The following is a 9,848-nucleotide window of genomic DNA, read 5'->3' on the forward strand; positions in this document are numbered from 1 at the left end:
CTAACTCCGTATTATGATACCCAGTTATGATGTTTCTTTTGATACAAAATAAGAAAGGTTCTGAAAGATAATAAATGTTGAAAATATCGGAATAATTTAAAATTTTTACTCGAGGACAAGTAAAAGCTCAAGTATGGGGTATTTGATAACTCCTAAATTATACAGTATTTTGATAGCATTTGGAGGAGTTATCTTGGTATTTTGAAACCATTTAAATTCTTAAATACACTAAAATGGATAAAAACAGGAAAATAAGTATTTTTAATATTTTGTTGAAGTTGTGTATTAAACAGGAGCAAAAACAGTAAAAACAGCAGAAAACTTGACGAAGCCGTCGGCATAAGGACACTGAAGCCGTAGGCTTACCTACCATATTCCAGAATGTTCCAGATTTGATCACAAAAATTGAAGAACTAGGCGACCAAGCAAAATACAGCCAAGCCTCTGGCTTCACACTGAAACCGTCGGCTTATGTCACATTGTTTAAACTTCTTGCTGTCCAATTTTGAGTAAAATTTAGAAGTTATTCTCATCTTGATCCGGAAGCAGGCAAGCCGCCAGCTTCACAATGAAGTCGTCGGCTTAAGTTATACAAAAAGATTCGATGTACGCTTCAAGATCACATTTTATGTAGGCCCCACTCCAAGTTATGTGAAGCCGCCGGTTTCACACCCAAGCCGCCTGCTTGGGTTGGCGGTTTCTGAAACTATAAATAGAGGCCTTTGTGTCAGTTTTTTTCAGTTCAGAATTCTTGTACTCTGCATTCAGAGGCAAATTCACGAAATAGTTAGGGTTTTTATCTATTACAACATTCAAGTTATTTAATCAAGTATTTTTTTTTCAATTCCTTTATGTCGGTATAATTTCTTCCATTAATCCTTGTCTTTTATTTGTTTTTACTTTAGTTATGGGCTAATAGCCTTACACATGCTTGAACTACGTAACACCTTGTGAACATTGCTTAATTATTCGAATTGCATGAAAGAAAACAGAAAAATGGATCTGGTGTATGAAGCTGCCAGCTTCATATACCAGAGCCGCCGACTTCATCATATTATTATGCAGAGTCAACGAAGCCGCCGACAAAAATATCCAACAGAGTCAAGAAGCCACCGGCTTCGTTGACCAAGCCGCCGGCTTTATCCACTAACCAGAGAAATATTTAAATTCGACAGAAACTCTGTATTATCTGTTATGTCTTATGTATGATTAAATTACCACTGTGTGAATAGTCTGATTTAAATTAACACAATTACTATTAAGTTTTAACTAGAACATCACGAGGATTAAAATTAGTAAACTTAAACATGATAAAAATTAGATCATTATAATATTGAGGGTTATAGCTAGTAATTATGATCAGGGTTTGGTTAATCATATAAAACCTATTATCAGGTCTTATACAGACAGTAAATCTAGACATCTATTCTAGGATTAACCTAATCAACTAGTCTTAGATTATATATCTTAGGTCGTTATCAAATCTGAGTTTGATTTAAATTCAAAAGCAAATGTGAGCAAGGTGCGAAAGGTTCAAGTATGTGTTTTATTTAATATTTTTAATTCTTCAATTTATTTACTTGCAATTTAATTGTTTCTTATTTCTTTGTTAATCAAGCAACTAAATCTTAAAATCAAAATTATATCTTCTGAATACACTTGTTCTCTTAGGACGAACCTTAACTTACCAAATACTAAATTACGTGTTATCAGGTTTTGTTGCTCGTTAGGGTGTGAAAAGTAAAATGTAAATTAAGATATTATAAATTTAAAAGTTAGATTAAAAGATAGGCAATACTGCACACACTTTTGACACATCAGTTGGTCTAATTAGTTTCAAGTATAATTTGAGTTAAATTGTACTTTGTAGAGTGTGTTTGAATTACTACCCGAAGTGGTAATTGGATTGTGTCCATTAAGTGTTAAATGGGCGGGTTTTGGCAAGCAAGGTGTAATCCCTCGGCTAAGGGATGATTGTGTTGGATTCTCTTTTTGAGAAAGTATAATTATGTGTATATTGTGCCTATGTGTGATATAGGTGCTTGCTTGCTCGGATATGAGGATGGAGATCAGGTTATACATGACTTGTGCGGGCATTCGAAGGTGAGTGGAATAATTATACATGTATGTATATGACGTATTTACTTGTGTGGCGTGAAATGTGGTTTTAGTCACGGTGTTAAGACACCACATTTTACGTGATGGGTGGGTTAGTCATGGTGTTAAGACACCACCTAGGGGTTAGTGATACGCGGTGTTAAGTACACTAATGGATGTTTTGAACACCGATGGTCTTTCGCGAGTACCATTCTCTTGTGCTTATGGTTAACCATGGTTGTGTGATTTTGTATTAGCATATTAAATTGTGACCTATATGCTATTAGCGATGTTAGCTTACTGTGAATTGCAGATATTTAGTTTATGCAATGTGATTGCATGGTTGTTGAATTGCTAGCTCGCATGCGGTATTTGTGTAAGTGTTTGCAAGTAAGTAGATAATATATGTATATGTATAATTAGTGCATTCACTAAACATAATCTTACCCCTCGTTGTTGTTACCTTTTATAGGTACCAGTTGTTAAGGAGAAGACTTCTAGTTGCTAGACTAGTTGCTTTTGAGGTACTTGAGCTTATGATGGGGTAGCTTTTGGATACTTGTACGTGGATTGGGGACTTGGTAAATCTCCGGGATTATGCTGTTAGTATCGGGTTGCGTTATTGAGTCTTAACCCGGTTTGTAGCGTAAATGGGTCATAATTACCTATTTGTTGTGTAACGGGTCGAAAGGTGTCGAATTGAATGTTTTGGATTTGTTCATATGTTGAAAACGTGTTTCATTGTATAGTTGTTACTTGAATACATTAAAACTATTTATGATTAATTTGGAATCAAATGGAGTTAAATGGTTTGGATCGAAAGAGTAATGCACGTATAACAACATTGTTTATAATAATAATTTTTTTCTCATTTTTGGATAAACGGGTTTGGGCTATTTCACTAAAGCATGAAATGATCAGTTTCTCCCCTAGAAAGTAATACTTCCCCTAAACATAAGATTTCAAGATTATGCACCAAATGTAGCAAGGAAATTAAGAACTATACTCCACCATGCCTATTTGCTGTATCAAGAACTTTAGCCTAACCTCATCTAAGGGTTTAGAAAACATGTTGGCTAATTATACTTTTGTAGGCACAAAGTATAACTCTACATCTTCCTTTTCTACATGGTCCTAGATAAAGTGGTAACGTATGTCTATGTGTTTAGTCTTAGAATGTTGGACCGGGTTGCTAGTAATGGCAATGGAACTCTGTGAATCACAATACATGGGGGTCTTAGAAACCTTAAAGCCATTGTCAAATAGTCGAGTTTGCATCCACAAAACTTGTGAACAATAACGAGCTGCAGCAATGTACTCAGACTCAGCTTTTGATAATGAAACAAAGTTTTGTTTCTTGGTTGACCAACCAACCAGCCTACTGCCAAACATCTGAATTGATTCAGATGTGCTTTTCCTATGCACATAACAACCACCATGTAAGACCCTGATTATCTAACAGGTCAGAACGGCGTTTCAGGTACAAGGAAAGGTGTTCCTAGAGCTAGAACGACGTTCCAGATTAAATAATGACGTTGTGTCAAGGGAAATTGCAAAACCTTAATAGAATGGGTGTAGAGGCCACGTGGGGAACGTTGTTCTTATTTATGGAATGGCGTTCCTAGTGCCTGACGAGTTTTGTTTTGATATTTTGTAAAATTGATGAGGGCATTTAGGTTTTATACCTTAATACCTTATCTTATCTTCATTTCTTCATCAACCAAACTCTCGAAGAGAGAGAAAGGGGTTTTAGAGAGAGGAAGCTTCAAATGATGAAGAAGGTGATGATTCTTGCCCAAATTAGAGAGGATCTTGGTGCATCATGGTGTTTGTAGGTACTAGAACTTGTTTTGGTGCTAAGGTAAACCCTATATCTGAATTTTAGTGTTTGCTTCTTGTTTGGAGTTAGGGTTTAAGTTAGTGATGGGTTATAAACCCCATTTCTTATGAAATTTGGGGTTTTGGTGTACGATTTGGGTAAAGGAACCCTAATATTGTGGGTTTAGGGTTAGATGATGAATTTGTTTATATTTGTCATGGATTTGAGTGTTAATCACTAGATTATAAGTGTGTTGGTGATTTTGATGTTCATAAGAACATGTTGTGAGTTAAAATTGGGTGTTGACTTTAATTTAATTTCAAACTATGTTTTGAGTCAAGATTTGGTGAATAAAGTATGTGAATACTTGGTTAATGTGTTAATTGGTATTTTGGAAACATGGTCACAAGTTGTTAGTGATTACAGGTAAAATTGAATTGGGTCAAACTTTGTAATGATACTATCTTTGGTCAAATGGGTGTTTGAACACTTGTGTTAAGTGTTAAATGGATTTTTTTGGAAGTAATCACTCATGAAAAGTGATTTTGAGTCAAAGTGAGGTTTTAACATAAGTCAAACGTGGTCAAACGCAATGTAGGTCGATATTGTATATATTGTAAAAATTGGTGTAGGTGACGTGTTAGTATGATCACCAACTACTTGGTGATCTGGTGTCGGGACCTAGATTGGTCAATTTGGTATCAAGTGTAAATTGGGTTAAATTGTACTGGGTAGAGTGGGTTTGAATTACCACTGAAGTGGTAATTGGATTGTGGCCATTAGGTGTTAAATTGGCGGGTTTTAGCTAACAAGGTGTGATCCCTCAGCTAAGGGATGATTTTGTCAGAATCTCTTTTAGAGAATGGTTATTTATGTGTATATTTTGCCTATGTGTGATATAGGTGGTTACTTGCTTGTATACCTGGACGGAAATCATATTACATGACTTGTGCGGGCATTCCAAGGGGATTGAAATAATTATACGTGTATGTATATGGTGTATTTATGTGGGATGCGATATGGGTTTAAAGTTCGGGCGTCGATACCACAACGTGTTGGCATGTGATGAGGGTTTAAAAGTTTGGGTGTTAATACCTCATCATCATGTGTTTGCATGTGATATAGGTTTAAAGTTCAGGCATTCGATACCATATCATCATGTGTGCGTGGGCGTGAAGTGTAGGTTTAAAGTTCGGGCGTTCGATACCACATTTTACGTGACGAGTGAGCTTAAAGTTCGGGCATCCGGTACCACCCCGGGGTTAGTGTTACAAGGTCTATGTACACTAATGGTTGTTGCGAACACCGATGGTCATTCGCGAGTACCATTTCCTTCTGCTTATGGTTAACCATGATTGTGTGTTTGTAGTATTAGCATATTACATTGTTATGAGTATATGCTCTTGGTGATGCTAGCTTGTTATGCATTGTAGGTATTTAGCATTATACATTGTAATTGTGTGCTAATTGGATTGCTAGCTCCTATGTGGTATTTGTGTAAGTGTTTGCAAGTAAGTAGATTATGTATGTATCTGTATAATTATTGCATTCAATAAGCGTAAGCTTACCCCTCATTGCTGTTACCTTTTTATAGATACCTGTTGTTAAGGAGAAGACTTGTAGTTGCTAGACTAGTTGCTTTTGGGTTGGTTGAGCTTGATGGGGTAGCTTTTGGATATTCGAACGTGGGTTGGGGACTAGATAAATATCCGAGATTATGCTCTTGGTATCGGGTTGGGTTATTGAGTCATAACCCAGTTTTTAGCGTAAATAGGTCATAATTACCCACTTGTTGTGCAACGGGTCGAAAGGTATCGAGTTGAACGTTTTTTACTTGGTAAACATGTGTTTCAATGAATATTGGGCACGTTAAAACTAGTGTTAAAAGGATCATGCGTTTTGATTTTTTAGTTTTTTAAAAAAATGTTAACGTTTTCGGATAAACGGATTTGGGTCGTTACAAGTTGGTATTAGAGCTTGGTCTAAGGGATTTAGGCTACTTTGAGATAGGTACGTAGACTTAGACTTAAGTGTGGACTTATTGTGTGCGGGACTTGTAGGAATACGGGTCAGACTTGGAATGGTTAGTGCCTTAGCGTATAGGTGAACTAACTAGGACTTGTGTTTATCCAAAGTGTGATTATGTGGGGCCTTATTTCGTTCCTAACTTGGTTCCTTAGATAGCTAGTGCCTAATGTAAGTAGGAGGGCTTGGACGTTGTTTTGTTGATAGTCACCTAGGGAGTAGGTTGACTTGTTGTTGCGTTGTACGTATATGTATATATTATTATACTATATATAGTGTACGGTGTCTTAGTGATGAGTTCAGCGTTGGGGCTCGGGTATTTAAGAGTTTTGGATAGTCCAGTCTAGTGACGGGACTTCATTTGTTTAGAGGAAATTGTGCGTTGTATTGTGTGAATGTTTCGTCAGTCCGGGTATCTTGACAGTGACTGATCACCATTATTATAACCGTGTATCTTGACACCAAGCATGACGTAACGAGTACCAAACGGAGGAAACGTGGCATGGTTGGAGTATATTCAGGACGAATTAGGAATCATGTATTGGTTCCTAGGATATAGTGGTATCAGGTGATGTGCTTGTTGTCACAACGTGTTCATTGTGAGTTGGGAAGTGTTATGGTGGATTCAGTTAGCTAAGGTGAGTGAATAGACTCACGAGTTTGGTACGTGCATAGTCACCCTAAGTAGTGGGTGCACTATTGAGATTGTCCTTGGTTGTAGTTACTTATCGTAACTAGAATGACCGACGTGTGTAGCAGAGACTTGATTCCTTGATGGGATATAACAAGTCTTATGATAGAAATAAGTCTTATGGCTTCGTAGAGTGTGTTAGCGAACCATGTCATGATTTTATTTGTGAGACGCCTTGGAGTTGGCAAATCAAGGGTCTTCGGGTCGTTAAGCTCATGTGAGTGAGACCCGTATGACGATGATTGTGTTAGTTTGTTAGTGTGTTGCGACTTATAGGGTAACGTTCCTAACGGAATTTCCCCTGTATTAATGGTTGCGTCGGTGTACGGAAGGGTGTAAGACTTAGTGATCCCGAGCATCTCCTTAGTGTTAGATTAAAGGTTTCGTTAGGCTATATCATTTGCCCTTGTAGGATTGCGGGTAGCGTGTGACCGCTAGGAACTTTTGATAAGACAATAAACGTACGTTTTGTCGGGTAGGTATGACTTCGGGTCATTATTGTGGAGAGATGGGTGACATCGGGTGTATGGAACTCAAAGATCGAGTTTCTAAATCTCGGTAGATTGTGATGGGAGTCTGCAAGACACTACGCCAGGTGCCTTCTTATACCTGCTAGTGTAATGTTCAACTCTGGTACTGGTGTGATCACTTCGTTGCTTAGGGTGCCTGTGAGATAATCTTGGAAGCAGTGGAGATTACATGCGTCAGGTGCCTTCTATACCTGCTAGTATAATGTTCAATTCCGGTAGTGGTGTGATCACTTCGTGCTTAGGGTGCTTGTGAGATACCCTTGGAAGCAGCGGAGATTACAATAGTGATCGATGGGTGATAGTAATTCGACAGTTGTGAAAGTCGAAATTTAAGGGCATGGTGTTAAATGCTTATTATGAAGTGACTGATGACGAATGAAATTTCATCGTCCTTATTACGCGTAATCCAAAGCTGTGATGAATTTCGCGTGTTTGATGAGCTTACGGGATCAGCGAATCTTGTTTTACTTAAGTGATTGACGGGTAAAGATTACCAGTGAGCCAGTGATGGGACTTAATGGTCGGTTTAGCTGAAGGTTATGATGAAGTGTTGATATTGCGGTCGACGTAATTATTGTGTCGGATTAGTCACTCTTCTACATGAGAGTGAGCAATTATGGATAAAGGTTCATTGAGTGGAAGGTCGGGTGATCTCGATTGAGAAGCACGAATGATTAAGCAGAGCGGCATATGGCTAGGCTTAGAGGCGTATGTACGACTTTACTGGAGTTCGCTCTGTGAACGATGAAGGGCTGTTAATTGTTATTTATGGTATGAAGGTACGACGGCGTCGCGTGTACGACATCTTAAGTGAATGTGTATGTCTGCTATGAGAACCTGAATTGAATTCGCGATGATTTGGTGTTTATAACCAATGATGAAATTGATCATGTGTGTCGTGGAATGACAATTCCACGGGATGTAATCATCTTGGCTGAGAGAATGTGAAGCTGAGTTCTAAGTAGGGGAGTTTTTACTGCCGCCCGAGGAAGCTTTAGTGGTGTTAAATTTAGTAAAGTGTCAGAGTGTACCGTACTATGCCTCAATAAGGATTCTGAGTTTCTAACGAGGAAGGGTTATGGGTTGGTGATGTTGACTCGAGATCGTGCGTTATCCTTCCTGAATATTATGCGTGGAGTTTTTGATGATGGGATTGCGTGAAATGTAAATCTTCATATGTAAGGTGGTCGTGTAGTACCACAGTACGGTATGAGACCAAATGTGAAGCTTGAGATCCCGGAGTGAGAGAATGAAAGTGTCGTTGCAGGTGCTCTCGTGATGTAAATTTTTTGTTGGTGTGAAACTCGAATAGTACTGTCGGGTGAGTACGAGTTTGATATTGTGGTGAATACTGCATTTTCCCTGTCGGGAAACGTGATCGTGGAAATTGTCAGTGTATTATTCCACTTTATGGACGATTGTGAGGAGGGAGTGTCGGTTCCGATTGTCTCACATGGAGATACTCGAATGTTGTCTGATTGCGAGAGTGTGTTCCTTAGTGTTACAAATTGTTGATTGCGTTGAAATTTCGAGGCCATCCTTAACGAGCGTTTGAGGCAATAGGATTCACCCGGCGTTGGTGGATATTATGTGGGTCACGCGGTAAATTTTGGATTGTTGTGATGATAATTCGCTGTTGACGGGATTCTAGTACAAGAATAGTTTCCATTCTAGTACTAGAAAGTCGTCTTGTGTGGTTGTGTTATAGGGCTTAGGTGAGAAACCCTGTGTAAAGTGTTGATGTATTGTCTAGCACGTGGTGTACTTTTGTAGTTCTGGATTAATCCAGAGATAGATGGTCATGTGCGGATCGATTGATGGGAAAGTTTGTGTTCCTTGTGTGATTATTTGGTGATACCGAAATTTCTTCGTTGAAGGAATAACCTGGTTATGGTGGCGGGGGAAGTTGGTTCTTGAATTACAATTTTTCATGATTGACCGGTGTTAGTATGGCTTATTTCCATCAGTGGAATTCCATTACAATAATAGCCTTGTGCGAAGTGTTGGAGCGCCACCACAAGAAGTGCTCAATGGAGGAGTGTGTCGACTGCCTTGTTGGCATCGACTTGGCGATTTGAGCATTACAGGTTTTATGAGGTGGAAAGAAAATTTTTGCGCATATGCGGATGTACGACTGGTTAAGGGGTACGTTTATGAGCCGTTGAAGTACGGAGTATTATCGCGGCATGAATCCTTCTCGATTTAGATTAATGCAAGACGTGGGTAATGTCGTAGTGGATTTGGTAGACCGCGTTGGGTGATTTAGTTATGGGCGTGGCTTATTGCGGGTTGTAGCCTGACAGAACTTGAAGGGATATATGGTGTTTTTCGTATTTCCCAAGTGGGCATTTTGGACGTTGAGTATGTGAGATACCTCTTGTTGCGGTGATGCACGCTAGAGGTGAGATCCTTGGATTAATGGAAGATATTATGGACATTGGGCTTGATTGTTTATCGAAAGGTTAAAGAGCGTGAGTAATGTTTGTAAAATGACGAGGATCATAGGGACGTGATCCAGTTCAAGTGGGGGAGAGTTGTAAGACCCTGATTTTTTAACAGGTCAGAATGGCGTTCCAAGTACAAGCAACGACGTTCCTAGAGCTAGAACGGCATTCCAGATTAAGACCGAAGTTGTACCAAGGGAAATTTCAAAACTTTAATAGAATGGGTTTAGAGGCTGTTTGGG

This window comes from Rutidosis leptorrhynchoides, chromosome 6, assembly GCF_046630445.1.
Source record: "Rutidosis leptorrhynchoides isolate AG116_Rl617_1_P2 chromosome 6, CSIRO_AGI_Rlap_v1, whole genome shotgun sequence".
NCBI classification, from domain to species: Eukaryota; Viridiplantae; Streptophyta; class Magnoliopsida; order Asterales; family Asteraceae; genus Rutidosis; species Rutidosis leptorrhynchoides.